Consider the following 22,069-nt stretch of genomic DNA (forward strand, 5'->3'; position numbering starts at 1 on the left):
ATTTTATTTGATTGCTAAAAGATAGCTAAAACTGTTACTTGCTGTCATGTGCTCATGGTTATACTAATTTCATCTTCTACTTTGTTCTGATTCTTTGAAAGTAGCTACGGTGTTCATTCTTTATGTTTCACTTCACTCCCTGGTAAATTGGTTGCAATACTGTCTATACAAGATAGAATTTTTTTTTAAAGCTTAATTCATTATTTATAAGGTACTTTGAGGTGTTCAGAAGAACAGCATATAGCAAATGAAAAGAAAGTGGAAGGTATCCAAGGATACAAGTGCTTTGAAGGACTACAGGTCTTTTTAAGGGTTGCAAAGAACCCTTAATAGATGGCAACATTTCATTTCCAAGGAATCTGAGGATACAGTCCATATTTTGATCTAGAAATGTGTGAGATGTAGGTGTAGCTGTGTTTTCTGGTTTGTTGGCATTTGTTTAACTTTAGTTTTACCAAACACTTAGGACCTGGTGTTGCTTACCAGAATTTTTAAAAGAAGTGTATTCATAATACAATATTTGTATTCTCCATGTCATTCCTTTACCATTGCAATAGAAAATGATCACAACTTTTATTTTTCCATTTTCTGTCTATAAAAACTACTTAAAATTCCAATTTTCCCCATATTTCTTATTCAACATTGTTTACTTACTGTGATTTAGTGACAGCTCTGAAGTTGTAAACCATTTTTACATCATTATGTAAAGCACACAGAACTGAGATACTGAGTAATACAGAAAAAAAAAAAAAAAAAAGATTTCACTTGCATTAATCTATTCAAAAATTTGCCAACTGTAACAGGAAATTATAAGAATAATCTGGGATGAAAACGGAGCTGAATTAGAAATTATCATCAAGATGGAGAATTATTAACAGTTTTTCTCATTACCTATAATTAAGACACATAAAGTTTCATAAATATTGCTTGTGTGCAAGTAATTTCTCAAAATGGAACCTAGACGTACTTGAAATTTCTGCTACACATATTTTCCCTTTCTCTCTTCTTCTGTCATATTAATTCCAAGTAACATTCAGTGCACACACTTAAAACAAAATTTGGTAATGTAGTATCTATCTAGTAGAACTCCAAACTTACTTTCAAACTAATTCAGGCAACCACTAATGCTATGCAAGGAGTGCAGATTGGATCACAGTTTCTTGAAATGTACATTTAATTTTCACTTCCAGTTCATGACTGCTAAGACACTGCAATAATGGATCTTTAGAAGGAGGTTGTCCTATTTTATTTGCATGATCTATAAAATCAGGAATACAGTACAAAGTCATGTAACTACTTTTTTTCTTCTCTTTTTGTGATGGAAACACTTAGCAACAATCAGTTGTCAGTGTCTTGATTGTTTCCTATTCTTTTGCACGTAAAAGTCATTTTTAATAAAGTGTGAGAAAGGAAAGAACAAGTGATTTTGTACTTATCAGTTGTCAAGGGCTTTTCTTTTTTCCTTATATACATATAAACTAAACTTGAATGTTTTTGTAAAACACATAAAGCAGGTGTGATTTCTTACTGTGATCACCTGACAGTGTTCTTATTATTTCTAGCACTGTAAGACTTAGCTACTTTCCTTGTTTTGGAGCATGACATTTAGAGGAAAACCTGTTAGCTTATAAGTGGCCAGGGCCTGAATATTACATAGCTTTGTCCAGGAAGAGATGTCCTTGTCCTTTTCTCACCAGCAGTGAGGCCAGGCACAAGTGCCCTTCTCCCGAGCCAAGAGGCTGCTCATTGTTGTTACCGCAACAAGCAAGGCCGAGGTTTTGTTTGCTCCTGGCATACCCTGCTACCTTGTTATTTGGATAAAACTGAAATGTTGAAAGCAGGGAGGCAAGTTCTTGCAAGAAGGTGGAAGCTTTTGGAGGAAAAGGGATTATTCTCCTCTTATCATGGAGCAATTGATCATGGAGGGGTTGGGAAAAGCTTGTGGAGGTACCAAAAAAGCTTGAAAAGGAGGGAGCAGCATTAGCAATCAAAAAGAAGAGTAGGGGTCTACAGGTAGGAATAGTCATGAGCCAGCCCTCAGACCTGAGGGGAGGAGAAAAACTACTCTTAAGGACGTGGAGAGGGATGACATAGCTCTGAGCTACTAAAAATTACTGCCAGTCTAAGAATAAAATGCCTCACACTTACAAACACACAATGGACAGGGACAGATAAAATGGAGTGTCTTCTATACGGGTCTCTCTGTGTAAAACTTTACCATGACACAGTTTGTCTTCTAATTTACACAGACTCACAGTGTTCTGGGGAGACTATAAGGATAGAGGGTAGGCAGATCCATCTCAAAGCTGGATCTGGTTATAAAATTCTCTCTCCAAAGGGGAGTGCAAAGGAGTTAAGGATCATAATCCATATCTTGCTTGCTCCAGCCATGCCACCTCCAGTTCACTGGGCTTTGCAATTTGAAGGTATAAATAGTAAATAGATACTCTTAGAATACTAGATACTCTTAGAAAAGAAACATTTTGGAAGAGGAAAGACACAGAAGATGCAAAACCTGAAACTAGTGCATCTTTTTCAACATTATGACCCGTATGTGCAAGCTTTTGGTACTTCCATGTTTGTTGAAACTTAAAGGAGAAGGGCACTTGGAAAATTTGAAAAGACATGAAGGTTGTTTTCATTTGTTTGTAGGTTTGAACCTACCTTAGGTTCAGCTCTCCTCTTATTTCCCTCATCCTCATTTGCCTTTCATACTGCATAGGTATGGAAGGAAAAAAAGCTCTATAGAAAAAAAAGAGGAAGAGGAAGAGGAAAAAAGCTAAAAAGAAAATGTCATATTTTGTAAACCATCAAAAACCTTATTTAAAAATAAAAAAATCTCATTAGTGATAGCAGTGTTTCCCACGTATGAACATATTAACAGTAAGAGTCTCAGCCTAAATTCCCAACTGAAAAACTTTCAGTATACTAGCAGTCTTCAGTAGGTAGCGTAGAAGTATGAGACTAAAGAAAGATTCATTTCTATAGATGTCTGTACCATTCTCTGATTTTGCATACTCCAAACCAGTTAATTTTTAGTGAGTTTTTATTTATTTTTGCATTTTTTCCAGCTTTACCCTATCTTTGGAGGAACACGACTGTAACAGAGCATGTCAGAAATGTATAGACTTGCATCCTCTTAGAAGTAATAAGAATCAAAGGAAAAACTGTGTACAGAAATGATTTACATGACATTAATTTGCAAATTGCTAATTTTTCTATTTTCTCTATCAACCCCATAACTGATTTTTGATCAATATTTTTAATTTACCCAAAGTGTCTACTGTTGTGACCAGAATTTTGAATAACACTGTTTTTTCCTGTTTGTTGGAAATCAACCAAGCCTTCCTAAATGTTTCAATTACTGTCTACATATCTGTCTACAGTACTAACTAGTTCATTACTGGTTACCACAGTAAGACCTACTTTTAGACATTAGTTTGAAACATTTCCACTGATCACCTTTGAAACTAATATTAGTCACATAAAACAGTCTTGGCCTCTAATGATAATCCTCATTAAGTGTTCCTTTTGCCCCTGTTTAAGCACAAGGTGATACTGTCCCTACAATTTTTCTAACTCTCTTACTTTAGAAAATCCCTCAGAAATTTCTGAATTTCCATCAAGGACTTTGAGTGGTTGTTCACACTGCCCTACAATTATCGAAATGCCAGTTCATTACCTTAGAGCTTCTGTTTTCCTTGTGTACTTTTCTATGAGCAGCAGTTGTCGTACCCATCTGAATTTCCAGTTGGTAATTAATTTGAACAGTTTTAATAAATGTAAGGCAGAAGACAGACACGGGACTATGGACCACCAGAGTGGATGGAGCCTGTGTCTTACCACCCACCTGCCTCACTGTGGTGAATAAAAGGAGTATGGAAAACAGAAAATTAGAATACTCCCACTAAATATATTCAGGGTTCTTCCATTAAATGTTCTAGCACTGGATAGTATTTGCAGATCCGGACTAAAATTTTCCTCAACATTTTCTACCAAAGCATGCAGAATATACTTTCACTGAAGGACTCTGAAAGAGAAATAGCATTTTGCGCATTACCCATATCATATCATATTCTTAAAAGAAAATCTATGGCCCTAAATGGTAAACAAGCTGGGTTAGAGACAGGTGTTCACTGTAACAGCCAGTACAGGCTAATGCGATCACAAAGCTGAGCTTCTTGGATAGCACAGCTTGTATTATTTTCTAGAAGTGGTGTCTGATTTAACTGTGTCTAGTCTTTCTTCTGCCCCTTTTGGATAGCTTCTGCCTGCATCTCACCAGTAATGACAACTAGAAGCCACACTGATTTCTTCAATAGTTAATTGTCCTCACTTCACAAAACTGAAGGACTGTGTGGCATGATTGACTTCATATTGGGCAAAATTAAATTTTAAAAATCTCCACAGAGATGAATAGTGTCTTACACCACTGAGTGAACAGTCTTTTTAGCTTGATTTCCTAGGAAAACAAGATTTCTCTGATGAAGATGTTTGCATTTATCTCTTTCACCTCTGGGATATACAAGTGTCTGTTTGTCCTTCAATCCCTCAGTCTAACTTTGAGCTTGTTGGCTAATTTTAACCAAGTTTGACAGAGTAGGACCAATCTCCCAGATCTGCTGGTTTCATTAAAACAGTGAAGGAAAAAGACTTAATTAGTGCCTCCTGATGAGAAAAAGACTACAGAATATGCCTGTTTCTGATTTGGTTTTGAAGAAACAAGACCTGAATGAAACATTAAGAATGCCTTGTCTTTGGCACATGAAAATTCTCACTTTTCCAGGTAGAAGAGAAACAAGCATTAGCTTAATTTGTTCTATATGTTGACATAGATGATACTGTGAGATCACTAAGAGGACTTATTTTAAAAACAACACAAAACAAAACAAATAAAGGTTATTGCCAAAAAGATAAGTGATGTAAATAAAAACATATTTTTATCCCTCTCTTTTCACGCAGATTACCTTCACATGGGCATCAAAATAATTCTGCTTTGCAATTTGAAAACTATATTTGTATGCATATGCATTATTTCTGGTTCCTACAGTAACCATATGGAAGAAAGGCTACTGGGAATGTTAGAAAGGAAGGGTAAGCTGCCACATTCCTCCTCCAAGGCACAAAATATATCACAAGAGGATGTGACTAGCTGGATGAACATGACACTGGCATGTGATGCACACTGGTCCCAAACTGTTAGCCTTAAGTAACATATGGCATTATGTTGCACACTTTTGCTTCTTTCCATTCATAGGCAAGGATGTTGCCAGATTTAACATTTTGTTATGAGTTTTGCTCTTTATTTCTGTATTGTTGTTAGACAGTTTCTAAGATATCTTTCTAACTGCTCTCTGTTCTTAAATACAATTGGCTTCACATCCACCCCATCTGCTCTTGCTGTCTGCATTCCTTAGTGTATGATTCCTAACCATTCAGTAATTTCAATCACTCCTATTTGCAAATTGCTATATGCCTATTTGCCATGGTGTACAGGTTTATTGTCATGATAATGACAAATGCTGAGAACTTTACAATATCTCTTTATTCTCATCTATATCTTCAAAATGTTTGCTGACTACACAATTCATTGGCTATATGAGAATTGATAAGTCTGTATACAAATGATCCATTTGTGCATTGAGGACCCCACTGTGCACTTTCAGCACATTTTGTATTTGAAACACAATTCTTAAAATGCTTGTAGACTGTATTCCTTGTGAATATGTGTTCATCGTTCCTTCATTCATTGTGTATCTTTTTGAATTCTGAAAAAAATCGACTGCATAAATGTCAAGGTTCATTCTGTTACAACTGTGATTATAAAAAGGTGAACACAAGTCTAGAACTCTCAAAAAATTAAAAGGTATTTCCAAAGCCAAATTAAAATGTGTGTGCCTTTATGAATAATAAAATCTTTATAACTGCAATGACTTTTTCCAGTGCATTTGTCACAGCAGTGTGAAGACCCAATCGTACATGCTGGTTCTTCAGCCCACTCAGAGAACAGTTCACTTAACTGACTGGCAATCAAACAGAAACAGTTCTTTATTAATTTCATAAAGAATATATTATTTATGAAACCAAGCAATATTATTCACTGAGATGAATAATATTTAAAAAAAAAAAAAAAAAAAAAAGAATGTGCCAGATCATACAAACAAAACCAAGATATACAAATTACCTAACTGTGTACTGGCTTATCATTGATGTATATCTTTCAGTGATGACTGAACTATTTTCTATTTACTTTCACATAAATCTGTGTTGAAGTTATGGCAACTTGAACAATGTTAATTAACTCACATCATATACATAGTTGCTTCATTCTGAACAGCTCTGCAACTTGAGTAAGAACTATCTATTTTCTAGTAATACAATACTTTTTTTTTTTTCCTGAAAAAGTATTTCCCTCCTTCTATAATTTTTCTTAAAATATATTTATCTGAAATCAAGGTGTATCATCACAACAGAAATATTCCTAATATGGGCAATCAGAACATACTTAGAAGTCCTGTGAAAATAGCATTACTTTGAAGAGTGTTCTCTATAATTTAGAAGTTATACAGCATGTTATATAGCACCATGCCCACTAATTAATTTTCAAAGAGTGTCTACATTTTTTTTCAGCAGTTCTGATTTGTTTCAGTCCTTCCCTGACTGGCTTCAATCTTGTTTAAAATTCTACTGCCTACGCAGCATCTTACCCTGCCTACTTTCCTTTTTGTCCATTTCTTATTATCATTTCACCTGTTTAATTTCCATTTTCCTCACTTTTCTATTTTCTGCTCTCTGAATTTCTAAGCTATACGTAGTGTACTGTACTATGTATGCAGTACATCCTTTTCCCCTACATTATATATGCCCTGTCTGTTTTCATTATAAAATTTTCAGGGTGGATACTATCTATGTCTGTTTTTTTGTTTGTTTGTTTGTTTTTTCAAGAGTGTTCCCTTTGTCGATCAGTCCCCATACCTAAACAGAACTGAACTTGATAAATAATTTCTCTAAAAACACATGAAAGAGATCTTCCAACTTTCACACACACACGCAAGTCTGATTTTATATATATATTACATATATAATGTATTACATATAATTTCAAGACATTTCTTTTGAATGGGGCAAGTTGGTGAGGAAAATAAATGAATGACAAAGTTTCCCCAGGATTCTGATATCTAAATTATCTGGGTGAAGCTGACAGTGTGTTTGTAGGGGAGAATGGATGACAGAATCTCTTGAGATGCCTATCAGCTACATTTTCTATTATTTTAGGCAGGGGATTTTCTCATTTAAATATAGGTCACGCTCTTTTCTGTAATGAAGCCTTAGAAAAGTATAAGGCTTTGTAACTGAAATAATATTAAGGAAAAGTTACAAATAAATATATTTTGAATAATGTGTTGATTATCCATCACAGTTTCAGAGTTCAGAAAAACAGTAGCATGGGGGCTTTTGTTGTCATTTGTTTTTGCTTGTTTGTTTTCAGTCACTCAGTCCTGAATAAGCTGGTATGTCTCAGATGACTCAGTCCCTGTATTCATTACTCCAGTGCAGGGAACAAGTTATAGATGTAACTTGGTTCCATATGCACTGTAAATCAACACTTACTTTAATAGTACTATAATGACAGCAAATGGACATATTAAGTCCTACAGCAACTCACTTCTTTGCTTTTTAGTAGCTTGCTGATGCATGTCATAAACAATATATGAGAATCATGTGCCTTCCTTTTATAGGGAAAATATGCAGAATGGGCTAAAACATTCAATAATGCATTACAAAACTGTGCTGCCTAAGTAAAATTGTATTATACTATCTGGCCATAAGAAAAAAAATGTTAGGCATAATAATTAATTGAAATGACTACAAATATCTACTGAAAAGAACAATGTTAACTCTGCCTGCTCTACAAGAATTACTAGAATTCTATTATAATATTAACATACATCAAAGTTAACTGTGAGGTAACTGTTTTTTCATTTTTGATTTTAAGGAGTACTAGTTTTTTAATAAAATTGACATTTCAAACAATTGCATCTGGAAAAAAAATAATCACATTTCCACTAACAACAACAAAAAGAACATTGCAATGTTACGAAAATTTGGCATAGTGGAAACAAATATGGAAAAACTTTTGGCTGCTGACAAACCTTTCTGACAGGTATGGATCACCTATTACAACAATTTCTGGTGATTGCTTGTTGTGTGAACTGTAAGGGAAGGCTGGTGGTCTTCATTTCACTTCCTCTCTAATGACAGCCTCTACGTTGCCAATTAACCATGACCATTGCGTACTCAACCTACTCTAACCCAGCACTACACGGTTCTCTTCTGCTGACTCCTTTCACTGTCCTTCTTAAATCCCAGCAAATACATTCAACTTCTCACCCACATGAAGCACGTACGCTGTATATTCACTCTCTTACCATGGTTTGTTTAGGACTTTATCCTAAACCACAAGGGAAGGCATGCTTTCAGGCTTCACCATTAAATAGCATATGCAACTCAGCTTATACCCCTTGCCAGTATAGAGGTAGGTCCTTACTATACTGCCCCTACTCAATGTTATGTTTATGCAATAGCTTCAATAGCTTGAAGTTTTGGTGAAGTCTGGACTGCCACTGATGGTTGGTGGTGTGCGCAATCACACAGCATGGAAGTTGCTGTGTGGCCTATTGAACAACATGGACTAACTATAAAAAGCTGACCTACAAATGAAAGAGTAATACTCAATGAACTTTGAACCTAAAGAAACTTCTGGAACAATAATAAAATCACAATCAGAAAATAAGCACTGGACAGAGAAGGATGATTAAAATCCAAATCAGGTATAGTATTACTCACATAGCAGTAGTAAATGACAGCAAGATACTGAAGCCATAAAGGTCTGAATTTCCATTTATACGTGATTATAAATATAGAGCAGCATGATCTGAATTTAGACTCCTGCCTTTGCCAAGGCTATGATCCCCAGCATGATTCAGCTGGTATAACCTTTTCTCCTCCATTCACCTTCCTCTTTTCTCTTTCTCCCTGGGACACCGGATTTAGTTTACAGGCTATTAACAGCATTTGGACTTAGTTGCTCTCCATTTCTGTTTAGGGTGACTTAGGGTGACTTCAAGCAAAAACAATGGTAAACCTGGTCAAAGCAGAACTCATGTAACCCACCCATTTTCTTCCTCCCCCATATGCTGATGCAATCCTATCTCATGGCCAGAAGCAATTTAACCTAAGTGCTTCTGATTCTCAGAGCTTGTCAGCAGTGCCAGATAGGTGTCTACTGGCATTTTAGCACCCTATTGAATAGGGACCAAATCTCCCCCAAATTGGAGGCAGTAATTAATCACAGACAACACCTACTTACTGAAACAAAACAAAACAAAAACTTATTTGAATAATTGTTGAACAATTCCCACCCTCCATCCATGAAAACTGTGTTAGTTATGTTCAACTTATTAATGTTATTGCATGCAAAAATCACATTTAAATTAAAAGAGAAATATGGGCTCAGGAGCCAAGACAGCCCCACAGCTGCATGACCCTAACAACATCTCCAGATGCACCTCTGTTGCTTGCCAGTAGCGAAACTGGAAAAGGAGCCAGCAGAGGTGACACCAAGGAGTTAGCAACAGACCCACATGCTGCTGTTAGAACAAGCATTTCAGAGTTTGGCATCTGGTCCCTACTTTTGCCAAGTATGCCCTGTTTGTTTCCACAGCTGTTAAATGTGTTTGCTTAGAAAGGAAAAAGCAGAAAGAAGAAAGAGCAGCTAGAGATATACTACTGACTGCAGAAAGAAATATGAAGCCAACATGCAATTTACTCCCAGATAACAATTTTCTTTAGAAAATGTATTGCTAGCTATTAGGACAAGTCTGAGATATTCTTAGATGAAATTCATGCATAAATTCATATGGCATATTTATGTTTATATCTTCAAAACACTGTGGGCAATTATCACAGGGTTAACAAATACATTTGCTGTAAACAACTTTTCCCCATTTTCTATATATGTTTTAAATTACCTTGTAATAATCTGTTCCATCCAGCAGAGAAAATTATTTTAGGCAAACTGAAATCTGCAATAGTGGTTCCAATTTACCTGAAAGTAAAGGAATACAAAATTAAATAATAATGTAAAGTTACATAACTTGTTACAAATACTCGTGAAGCACTGGGTATACATGTATTTCATGAAACAAAAGAGTGATTAAAAATTAAAATCACAGTTTACACTCCTGAATAAATTTAAAGAACCTTATTTTGAGACAGCAGCTCTAGTTTTCTAAAGCTTAACTCATTTTAACTCAAAAAATTTAAAATTAAACTCTTAAATAAAAAAAAATAATATTAAATTTAAAAAAATGAATTTCATTTAAGTGAATTAAGGATCTCTAAAAAAAATAGTCTTCTGTAAGACCAAGCAGGGTAAGCACATCATTTCAGATTGCAACGCATGCCAGATTCAGTTTCTGGCTAAACCATATCAATTTCTTTGCTTTCAGCTACATTTTAACCTTCACAGGGGAGTGGTGATTAGCACAGCTGACTTCATTTTACACCTATGAAAGCAAGTCTTGTTAATATAGTTAAACAGAATTTATATTCATGTAAAATCAGGCCTCTGGATGTTTGTAAAACACTAATTTACTCAAATGCAGTTGCTCTTAGGTGAGATATACAGATCCTTTAAAACACAGATGTGAGCTAAAACCTGGTCTCTCATGCTAAGACATTAATTTAGAGCTGAGATAAAATCAACTACATGGATTCTTTTTAAGTCTTTGCTAAGTTGAATTCTTTTTTAAAAAATTGGAAGGTTAGAAGTCATACTGTGTATTATATCTCTGCTGTAGTTCCCCTCACAATTTTATCCATTCCACATTAAAAATATTTATTTCCTTTCTTACTCCCATGAAATTTCTATAAAATAAATTATAAAATAAATTAGTTTTCTATAAAACTAATGAAATTTCTATAAAGTCAGTTTCACAGAGTTTTACTAGTTGATAGGAGAACACTAGAAAATAACTCAAGAATTTAGTTTTAATTTCACATTATGTTCCAATTGGGGAAAAAAAAAAAAAAAAAAAAAGAATATTCACAGTAGAAAATGTTTTATCATCAGGCTTGCTATGATACCAGCACAAACTAAAGAGTTGATGCCATTTTAACTAGTGTATTATAAAGACCAGTTCTGACCAACAATGATCCGTCTTCACCAGTGCACTGAAAATTGTCATCCCTGACAAGACCCGAATCCATGAAGACAAATTTGGAGAGCTCCCAAAAGGTGGTGGCTGAAAATTGACCCTTTCTACCAGAGCATTGTCAGAAGTGATTACAAAAAGTTCCTTGCTATAAACTGTAACAGGGAAATCCAGACCATTAGAATTGCAATGAAGAATCTGAAGAATCCTCAGTAAACAAGAGACAACTGAGTGTATTCAGCTCAACTGGTATAATGTTTTCATCTCTTTCAGCTCAAATGGCCAGTATTTTATTTTATTATTTTACCTAAGACTGCAACATGCATAAGGCAATCCACAATTCACTCTCTTTACACAGGAGTTGATAGCAGTAAATACTTATCATGTAGCATGCAAGGCTATGCATATTTTTTTTATCTACTATGGCCTGGGTTCATATCCAGTTCTGGGAAATGAACCAAGACCACATTTGCACAATCAGAAATAGGTACTGGTATGCAAACCTTGAACTGTTAAGTATTTTGTGCCAGGTGTATTACGAGGATACTTTGTGATACTGGGGAGGGTTCCGGGTTAAATCGATAATTTAGGTACTTCAGGCAGAAGAAAATCTACCTTCATGTTCTTTCCTCACGTAACACTGATTTGGAACAATTATCATGATGCAATTTTTGTTGTTCAAGAGAGTCCACAGTAGGGACTACTTATGAAACCACTTTTTTATTCAAAGGTAGCTTGAAATTCTATCTCAAAAGCATATTGGAGAGCTGGTTAATACAAACATTCTTAGGAAGGAAAGCTCCTTCATGACTGGAAGTTGGTGGTAATTTTTATTTATTTATTTACCAATTTAATTGGAGACCTGGATTCAACTGCTGTTCTTCTAGCACAAGGTGAGGAGTTATAATATTCCTTCTGTTCTAAAGAATAACTTCTCAAAATGTCAAAGTCTTCCCTAAAATCTGGTACTTTATTAGTCTATACATAATTATGACATTTATTGCTATTTTGACACCTGTTTGCTCCTTTACACAACTGTGTGCATGTGTAATATAAATTGATTTATAAATGTTCCATGGAAGGTATGAATCTATAGAAGCAAATTCAGGAGGCCCTTTAGCATTTCCATAAACCTGTGCACATACCTGTATACAGTAATACCTACGTGCTTAACTGAAATGGTCAATTTTTTTGTTCTTAAACCACATACAGCTCATAAGGTATTAAACTCATGTTTGTGGAACTGTCAATACTGTCAAGTAATCTGAAAACCTGGCTAGTGGAGGAAGAGCGCTAGCAAGGTCTGCTGAAGGTCATCCACCCAAGATGATGTGTCCTTCATATTTTCCATATGAATATATTTCACAGAATTTCACAGAATCACAGAATTTTCTAGGTTGGAAGAGACCTCAAGGTCATCGAGTCCAACCTCCAACCTAACGCTAACAGCCCTCCACTAAACCATATCCCTAAGCTCTACATCTAAGCGTCTTTTGAAGACTTCCAGGGATGGTGACTCCACCACTTCCCTGGGCAGCCTGTTCCAATGCCTCACAGCCCTTTCAGTGAAGAAGTTCTTCCTAACATCTAACCTAAAACTCCCCTGGCTCAACTTAAGCCCATTCCCCCTCGTCCTGTCACCAGGCACGTGGGAGAACAGACCAACCCCCACCTCGCTACAGCCTCCCTTGAGGTACCTAAAAAGAGCGATAAGGTCGCCCCTGAGCCTCCTCTTCTCCAGGCTGAACAAGCCCAGCTCCCTCAGCTGCTCCTCGTAGGACTTGTTCTCCAGGCCCCTCACCAGCTTCGTCGCCCTTCTCTGCACCCGCTCAAGCACCTCCATGTCCTTCTTGTAGCGAGGGGCCCAAAACTGAACACAGTACTCGAGGTGCGGCCTCACCAGAGCTGAGTACAGGGGGACGATCACCTCCCTAGCCCTGCTGGTCACGCTGTTCCTAATACAAGCCAGGATGCCGTTGGCCTTCTTGGCCACCTGAGCACACTGCTGGCTCATATTCAGCCGACTATCCACCATCACTCCCAGGTCCTTCTCTGCCTGGCAGCTTTCCAACCATTCCTCTCCCAGCCTGTAGCTCTGCTTGGGGTTATTGCACCCCAGGTGCAGGACCCGGCACTTGGCCTTGTTGAACTTCATGCAGTTGACCTCAGCCCATCGGTCCAGCCTATCCAGATCCTCCTGCAGAGCTTTCCTACCCTCAAGCAGATCGACACACGCACCTAACTTGGTGTCATCTGCGAACTTACTGAGGGTGCACTCGATGCCCTCGTCCAGATCATCGATGAAGATATTAAAGAGGACCGGCCCCAGCACCGAGCCCTGGGGGACGCCACTAGTGACTGGCCTCCAACTGGACTTGGCTCCATTCACCACGACTCTTTGGGCCCGGCTATCCAGCCAGTTTCTAACCCAACGAAGCGTGCGCCAGTCCAAGCCAAGAGCAGCCAGTTTCTTGAGGAGAATGCTGTGGGAGACGGTGTCAAAAGCCTTGCTGAAGTCAAGGTAGACCACATCCACAGCCTTTCCCTCATCCACCCAGCGCGTCACTCTGTCATAGAAGGAGATCAGGTTCGTCAGGCATGACCTGCCTTTCATAAAGCCATGCTGACTGGGCCTGATCGCCTGCTTGCCCTGCAAGTGCTGCATGATGACTCTCAGGAGGATCTGCTCCATGAGCTTTCCTGGCACTGAGGTCAAACTGACAGGCCTGTAGTTTCCCGGGTCTGCCCTCCGGCCCTTCTTGTAGATGGGCGTCACGTTTGCTAGCCGCCAGTCGATTGGGACCTCCCCCGATAGCCAGGACTGTTGATAAATGATGGACAGTGGCTTGGCCAGCTCCTCTGCCAGTTCCCTCAGTACCCTTGGGTGGATCCCATCCGGCCCCATCGACTTGTGCACATCTAAGTGCCGTAGCAGGTCACCAACCAGTTCTTCATGGATAATGAGGGCAATATATTTCCATATTTCCGTGTAAAGTGAAGTTTCAAGAGGCTTCTCAGCATTGTGAAGAAAGTTGTGGTATTTTTTGTTTGTCTGTTTGTTTTTGGTTTTCTATTTTGCCCTGGGATGGGAGGCTTGGGCTACCTCAGTCCATGTAGAGCTTTGTGGATACAGAACAGGAACTAGGACAGGCTGTCTGGAAGGGGAACAGTGAGAGAAGAACCTTTGATTCCTCTGACCCAAGGTGAAAAAGAAATGTGGCTATGGTGACTATGCTGCTGCTTCAACAGTAGGTGCTGGTACACAGACCCAAACCCTGACTTCATTAGTTTCCTAGAGCCTGATAAAGACAGAAGAGGAACAAACAGGCTTGTGACAGACTAACCTAAAGGCTGTCTGGCCAGTCCTGGGTAAATGCTGCAAAGAGTCACGAAGGTTAGGCACTCCTCCTTTAAGGGCAATGGACAATGCCCTGACCTGATGCTGATAAAGTAATCTGGCAGTGTAGGCAGATTTAGTTTTTTAATTATTTATTTTTTTTAAATCACACAGAGCTGAAGTTGGACCAATGAGTTAAGTGAAAAAAAAAAAAAAAGTACAAAGGAAGAGTTAGTGAATTTTTTTCCTTTTACTGATATGTCCCTAGCTATTGCCTCTCAGTTTTCTGTCTGTTGCAAAAAGTTTAAAGTGCATCTTTTGCTTTTGTTTTCCATTCAGCTGATGATAAAAAAGACATCAAATGTCATCAGATGTTCTATATTGAACAGGTTTTTGGTCAATGGGGGACAGAACATTAGCAACATCAGCAAAACACATTTAAGGTAGTAAAAATGATTGTGATGTGAAATCTTCTCAGGGAGACCCCTGCCTCCATTTGATATGCAGTCATGGTTACTTACATTACACATCTGGGCATCTAATTTTAAGGACAGGCTAGAACTGTCTTTTTTTTGAAGCTTATGAAGTCTTAAATGCCACAGATAGTACCAACTCAAATTATAATTTCCATTCCAACACAGATTATAGAACAAGAGAACAAAAATGGAAATTAAAAAAATAAATTCAGCACATATATCAGAAATCACCTTTTCATGTAGAGAATAATAAATGCCTAGAATAGCCTGCGGGCAAAACTGTTGAGGCAAAAAGTGCCAGTGTCATTCAAGAAACAATTAGATATCATCCTTGGGGAAACAGACTGTTAAAAAGAATATGTCTTAATGGACCATATGACCTTTATTCATTCTCCAAAATTCTCTCATGTTCTTGCAGTTCTGTTGAAGAATATTTCAGCAAGTTGGCCTCAAGCAATGTCAATTCTTTCTTGAATTATTCTGCACATCGGTTCACTGCTGAGGTTGATCCTTTCTTACACTGTAATAATGAAAACAATGGCCAGTCCTGTATCATGACAATACTACGACTATATAACAAAAACTCATTTTCAGTCCCATGATTACCGGTCTTGTACCCAGACTAACTACAAAAAGTTTTTCAGACATTTGGAAAATGAATAAACAACAAAAATCCCTCCCTCCCAGGGCTCTAAAATTAACCATAAGAAAAATAGCTCTTCTCCACTTCCGGACTTCATGCACATAGCATGTACCTAGTAGACAAAACACGTTTAGGGAAACAAGAAGTTAAATTTGCCTCAGAAAACTAAGCAGATTCGTGAAAGTCCTTGTAGCTCTCCAGTGGTTGCTGTGATAAATAAATCTTTTTATGTTTTAAGTTATTGCTGAAAAATTTCAGATGTTTATTCTGTTTTAATACAATACAGACAAAAATAAATATAATGTTAAGCATCCATAATGGATTGCCTTTTTATTGGAAAAGTATATCACACTTTAAACTTTAATTTTAAGGGAATAGCTTATAGAAGTGTAATCACTTCTGTAAGGAAGGAAAAGCATAGTTTATCTCTACTGATATACAGAGTTAAGCAGAAACAATAGAATTGGCTACAAGGAGCTTTGGCATCTTACCCAGCTGGAGAAAATCTAGTGGTATCTGTAAAACTGTATTTTTCTTTTGTACTTCTGACTTGACTGTTATGCACAAGTCTTAAGACCTCTGGACTACTTTGTTTTTTCTTCCCTTGTCCATAATTTTATGAGTTACCTTGGAGTTTGTCTGCTCTTTGCAATGAAATGAAAATTCATACTGAATTTGCAACAGCAAAGAAAAAGGTATAGCTGGAACTCTATCGCCAAAGAGTGCCCCTACATATCACAAACCGAAACTCAAGAGGACCTACATGTCAGGAGTGCAATCTTAAAAGCTGCAGAACTGTTGAGAGAAGTGGGTGTTTATTAACATACTGTAATCCAAATCAGAGTAAATTACACAAATATTTAACACTAACAAAAGAGAAAGGTACTGACATTTTACAGATTTTTGCTAGATGGTACAGATTATCAAGCAAAAAAAAAATCACAATTTAGTTTAAGAAATTTATCAAGACTGCTGTTATAAAAAATAAATGCTGAATCCACAATATATGAAAAATAACAAATTATATGGGTAATTTAAAATGCAAGAAAATTAATCATTCCAAGTTCTTCAAATTCCATTGATTTGAAGAACTTAATACACAAATGCTCTTCAGCAATAAGTTATTTTTTAACTGTTGTAGCTTACAAATATGTTGACACTTTTAATATTTTATAGCTTTGAAAAATTAAATTGAAGTTTAATTACATGGAGACATCAAACCATTACCTTCATTGGGACATTAGTGTATATTAGTGCATTGAAATATTCAAATTCTGTCATAAAGACTATTTATTGTAGAAACATAAGTAAGTGTTATTGGAAAAGACAGAAATGCTAAGACCTGAATTTTTAGAGACTCCTTTTGAAGGTAACTATTACTGTGCATGCAGGAATGTAACATTAACATCAATTACCAGGAGTTCTGAAAACAAGAATGCCACTTGGTATTTTCTAGTTTGTATTGCTGAATTTCCGCAGGTCCACTATAGCTTAATTTCTCTCAGTATCAGAACTTGTAAGACATGCTTTTCTGCAACAAAATGGTTTTGCCTTTTTTTACGTTTAAGACTGGATCCTACTGGAGGTTACTTGTGCTATACTTCTTGTTTATCACATTTTACTTATACTGCAATTATTTTCATGACCTTTCCACAGATGGACGTTTATCCATGTTGTTAAATTACAGAACTATTATCTATTAGAATCACTTACATGGAAAAGTGTCGGCAGGATTCAAACGCTGACAGATTCTCTTATACCAGAACGTTTACCTGCTGGTGAGTTTGGCTCAATAGGCCTTTTTTTGCCATTCTGAAGGGCCAAGGTTTAAAGTCAGATTACTGAGAAAATACAGTTGTCCTAACCAATTTTAGCACATGATTCATTATTCTGTAGTCATCTACAGCAAACCATATTTGCATAACACTACTTGAGATACTTACTAGAGGAAGTCATTATGCAATTTTATTTATTTTTTTTCACTTCCCAACCTTCACCCAAATCATTTATATAAATATTTTAATAGTTACAATTTAAACATTGAGTTTTTTTAGTAATGTAGTAGTAAAACCTTCCTAGAGCAAAGAGATGTAATTTACATTTTTATCTATTGTTCCCTTCATTTAACAGTGTCAGCCAATTTAATAAATTTCTACCTACCATATTAAAAACTAGTTTTTCCTAATAAAAGATTTTTCCATTCCACACAAATGATCTCCTCATTAAGTAAAAAAGTGTGGAATACAGTATATTTCTCTTTTTATTTTCTAGAATAATATTCCTATTTTTCTTTGGTATTTCTGGCTTGAATTTGCATAACCCTGCCCTTTCTTAAAGGCTATCTAAAAGAAAAAGTGGAAGAAAGTTTTCAGAAAAGACAACCTTTTTATTTGCCTACACTTTAGACATTTGAAAAATATTATCCATTTACAGTCTTTAGTAAAAATAAACAAACATATCAAAAAAGCTTCAGATGGTCAAAAATGCTGAAAAGACATTTCAAAGGACAGGAGATTTAAACCTTAACTGAATGCCAGCTACATCTTTATACCTTCTAAAACTGGCTTTAAATGTTAGAGAGCATAATAGAGGGTCTTCTCAATGTAGTACTGTATTATTCCCACTGTACATTTGCTAGGGTACAGTCCAGTCCAATTTATTTGCTGAACTACCTTATTGTCTTCTCCAGCATATCCCTACTATATTGCAATGGGATTGTACCTGCTTGTTGTAGTCAGGCATCAGACATATCAGAAAGGGGCCTATGGGCTATAAAAAGTATTTGCCCAAATGTTTATGTACCACAACATATTCTCATAGAACTTAACCTTCACTACCCAAAATATCAATGAATTATTTCACATGTGTTTATAAAAATCAAAGAAATCAAAACTGCTAACATGCTTTATAGGTACCTTGAACTATGCAATGTTAGTCAATATTACGAGCATTAGGTTGTCAACTTTAGCTTGTAAAGAGGCTACTGTACTGTCATACCAATGGATTAGAAACAATACCATAACGCAGAAAATGCAGCTGAAATAATGGAGTTTGTTCCTTTATCCTTACTTCATTGTTCTGAAAATATGTGAATTATAGGCTTCATCAGATAATGCTTCGTATATACCGATTTACCTCTAAAATATCAAGTAGTGTTTTTTGTTTGTTTGTTTGTCTTTGTTTTAAACAAAACAAACAAAAACCCAACAGTGATACTAATTCTAATGCTTCTTTAGTTATGGAAGTTTCTGGTAATCTTGAACAAACAAAGTTACTAAGTTTTGAGTTCTGTCAACACCAAGAAGGCTTACACTTACATTTGAAAAAGCTGATGAACATAGTTAACTCATCTTCTCAAACTTGCCTGTTCAAAAAGGGCTTAAGGAATGCAACAGACATTTGAGCACAGATTCTGAGATGTGTTAAAAAAAACTACACATATACTATACATATACTACATATGAAATTCAATAAGGCCAAGTGCCAGGTGCACCTGGGGTGCAATAACCCCAAGCAGAGCTACAGGCTGGGAGATGAGTGGTTGGAAAGCTGCCTGGCAGAGAAGGAGCTGGGAGTGATGGTTGATAGTCAGCTGAATATGAGGCAGCAGTGTGCTCAGGTGGCCAAGAAGGCCAACAGCATCCTAGCTTGCATAAGAAGCAGTGTGACCAGCAGGGCTAGGGAGGTGATCGTCCCCCTGTACTCGGCTCTGGTGAAGCCGCACTTCGAGTACTGTGTTCAGTTTTGGGCCCCTCGCTACAAGAAGGACATCGAGGTGCTCGAGCGATTCCAGAGAAGGGCGACGAAGCTGGTGAGGGGCCTGGAGAACAAGTCCTACAAGGAGCGGCTGAGGGGGCTGGGCTTGTTCAGCCTGGAGAAAAGGAGGCTCAGGGTGACCTTATTGCTCTCTACAGGTACCTTAAAGGAGGCTGTAGTGAGGTGGGGGTTGGTCTGTTCTCCCACGTGCCTGGTGACAAGACGAGGGGGAATGGGCTTAAGTTCCGCCAGGGGAGTTTTAGGTTGGATATTAGGAAGAACTTCTTTACTAAAAGGGTTGTTAGGCATTGGAACAGGCTGCCCAGGGAAGTGGTGGAGTCACCATCCCTGGAAGTCTTCAAAAGACGTTTAGATGTAGAGCTTAGGGATATGGTTTAGTGTGGACTCTTAGAGTTAGGTCAGAGGTTGGACTCGATGATCTTGAGGTCTCTTCCAACCTAGAAATTCTGTGATTCTGTGATATGCTACATATACATATACTACAACTACATCTACAGACAGGCTATAATTTTCCACTGAAATGGAAAATCCCTTCTGTCTTACACAGTAATAGTATCACTTTTCACTACATCATGGATCGTGAACAAGAACATTTAATTTTTTTCTTTTATTTAACTTTATTTTTTTTCTTTTTATTTTTCTTTTATTTCTTTTATTTAACTTACCCATTTTTTTTGTTTGTTTGTTTGTTTGTTGTTTGTTTGTTTGTTTGTTTCCCTGTAATGTTAAATTGGCACTTATGAGTAGCTACATATGAAGCCCAAATATAAACTACAACTAAAGATTCTGGGGATAAGGAGCTGCACTGGAAAAATTATATGCGTTAGCAATTTGCGTTAACGGGTGTTTAGAATGACATGACTATGAATTTGTGTAGAATAGACAACATTTAAAATTATATTTCATATCTAGTAGTTTACCAAATTCTGTATTGTGAAGCATAAATGCATCATAAAATGCATGTCTTTTTTTGTTTGTTTGTTTTTTAATATTTTTTGCTGTTCTTAGCTGCTTTTAATATACAATTCTTCAGATTTTTACAACAATAATTTCTTGATTACTCTAGGGATCCTCACACTATGTATGGAGATAACTTGTTGATTTTATTTTTCTATCTGAAAAATACTTAAATCCCTCGAAAATGCTAGATTTACTCAACTATTCAGAACTACCCTCTAGATTTACTTAACTACCCAAGAGATTGTCATTATATTTTGCCAAAATTTCAAAAGTAATTTCTCTGTTATGATAAATGACTTTCTAATTCCAACCATTAAATTTGCCTAGTTCAATTATAGTTTCAAAAAAGAAGAAGGATCTTCTGGTATTTATACTGACTGCCTAGTATCTAGGGTATAAAATGCAATGCAATTTTACCCTAATTGAAAAGGGCATAAATAGAGAAAGCTATAGAATCAAACACTGTAATTTCTATAACAACTCACAATTCACAAAAATATTTCTTCACACAAAGTTATTTCAAAAAGACAAAAAACAAACCAACCAAACAATTGCCATCCCCCCAAAACAAAACAAAGAAACAACAACAAAACATAATACATACATATATATATATATATGCGCAAAGACAGCACTGGTGACTGAATTATCACCATAAATCAGGCAATGCAAAGAAACAAGTCCACTTATTCACAGAAAATGTATGTATATTTTCCAAATAAATAATATCAAAACAAATTATCTCCAAATAGTAAGATTCAGAAGTACTAGGGTTTTCCCCAGAGTAACAACAAAACAACAATGCAGTTAAGCTCTTACTGTATGTAAATGATCGTTCACTCTCAAAACTTTCAAAATAAAGAGGGCATTCAAAAGCTGAGTAACTTATTTCTTATATTTTTAGGAAGCCAAGTGAAAAGATGACATTTTGTAAAACTTATTTAATGATGGATGACTTCTGAGTGTTCACGAAAACCCACACCATTGGCTCACAATTAAAAATTCATTAGGTCTTACAAGGCCTGAATAACATTTTGTAAATAGAAGCAGCATGTGAAAAATTTGAATGAATGCAAGGGTTTAATAGAATAATCACGTCTTGAACTAGTGCTTTACAAAAAACAATACATAAATATGTATGCCTAAAGGACTAAATTGTGCTCTCTCTACTTACGCTAGCAGCCCCATTAACTTTGGATATTTTGGAGTCAAACAACTTATAGTAATAAAGCAGGCTAGTAACAGCCTAGTAACTTTGGTGGCCATCCTTATTTTTATAGGCAATAATTTGTTATGTAAGCATAACCAATAAAATGTGTGAGATTATTAATTTCCCATTCAAGCAATCTTTTTTCTCAATAGTATTTTTTTCCTGTTGCCACTCATATTAATTCCAACTCAATTCAGTGAGAGGAATCTTAATTCAATGTTAGTTTAATGCTTAGTTCAGATAATGAAATACTCTGTATGAAGCTGTTTCTATTGGAGATTATTAGGCTTCTGCCATTGATTTGAATAGACTCACTTTTTACCCTCTGGGTTATATCAAAATCCGTCATTTACACTTACTTTTTCGTTAACTCCTGCTAATTTATAAATTAGTGATGCTTATATTCCAAAAGCTCTAAAGTGAAAAAGTACTGCTGTAGAAAAAAAAAAA

At 36.4% G+C, this 22,069-nt stretch overlaps 1 long non-coding RNA gene across 3 annotated transcripts in view; it reads right to left on the reverse strand.

Annotated features, from left to right (window-relative positions):
- The window catches only part of LOC311434597, a 276,505-nt gene that overhangs the window by 128,690 nt on the left and 125,746 nt on the right, over positions 1 to 22,069 (reverse strand). For all 3 annotated transcript variants that reach the window (XR_014691585.1, XR_014691586.1, XR_014691587.1), the window contains exon 3: positions 10,032 to 10,108. This is a non-coding gene — a long non-coding RNA (uncharacterized lncRNA). The remainder of the gene's footprint in view (positions 1 to 10,031; positions 10,109 to 22,069) is intronic.

This window comes from Aythya ferina (assembly GCF_964211825.1).
Source record: "Aythya ferina genome assembly, chromosome: 1".
NCBI classification, from domain to species: domain Eukaryota; kingdom Metazoa; phylum Chordata; class Aves; order Anseriformes; family Anatidae; genus Aythya; species Aythya ferina.